Here is a 1,135-nt window from a genome sequence, read left to right on the forward strand (position 1 = left end):
GGCATAAACCCAATTACACACTGAGCATTGATGTCGCGTTTTAGCTCATAATTCCACGAAATATGCATAGATTGTGGGAAAAGCACATTCAATTTTTATAATTAGAAGTATTTTGTTTTTTATTGTGGTTTCTGTTTATGTGAGTAGGTGTTATATTCAATAAAATGACATAAAACTGGAAACACTTGTTTGGAGAGGTTTTTGGAGGCCCAGCTAAACCAAAAGGCTACCTTGGTTCTAAATGCTGTAACTTTTGATTACTTTATGCTATCACCACAAAATTTGAATCAGATGCAGCTCTCATATTGAGGAACATCACCAAATATTATCCAGAATTATCCTCCTACCTTATTTCCTTAATGAGATATTGCATGCCAAATAAACTAGGATGCCTCGGGGGTGAGTAAAACGCAGCCTAATTTTCATTTTGGGTGAACAAACCCTTTAAGCAGAAAGATGCATTTAAAATATATAGTATTTCTGAAATTTGACTTAAGTTAACAGACAAAAACTCACAAGGGTCTAATTTTGATTTAAATAATTGTTCAGTCCATATGTTTGAATATATTCCAACAAACACCTAATAGGGAACAAAGAATGAGCAATGAACTGCCAACATCATTTCCAATCCCCAGTTTGCACACTATTAATCATAAAAAACCACAAAAGTATTTGTCAAGAGGAACCGCCTCGAAAAAATGACAGGATATAACCAGCAATGACAAGCTGAATCAGCAAAGAAAAACTGTGAGTCAAGTAAGAGACTCGCTGACAGAGACAAATGGATGCCATCACGTAGTTGATGATCTCTACTGAAGTACAGCTTTAAAGTTTATCATAGGACTGAATCAGTGCCATTGTGACTGGATGTCATAAGCCTCACTGGCAAACCACAATTTACAGCATTATTTGCATTCTCACCATTCAGAAGCCGGATGTATTCAAGGTCAATGTTTAAAGATGCATAACTTCTTGTAAACACAAAAAAGAGAAATGGAAAACAGGTAATACGGTTCTCTCTCATATTTCTCCTGTGATTTTCTTTAACTGAAATAGACATTTCCATACTGTTACACCAGTAATAGACCACTACACATTTTTGATGAATGGATGAATGATCAAATACATCACAAAA

Source organism: Cyprinus carpio, chromosome A2 (assembly GCF_018340385.1).
Source record: "Cyprinus carpio isolate SPL01 chromosome A2, ASM1834038v1, whole genome shotgun sequence".
Classification (NCBI taxonomy): domain Eukaryota; kingdom Metazoa; phylum Chordata; class Actinopteri; order Cypriniformes; family Cyprinidae; genus Cyprinus; species Cyprinus carpio.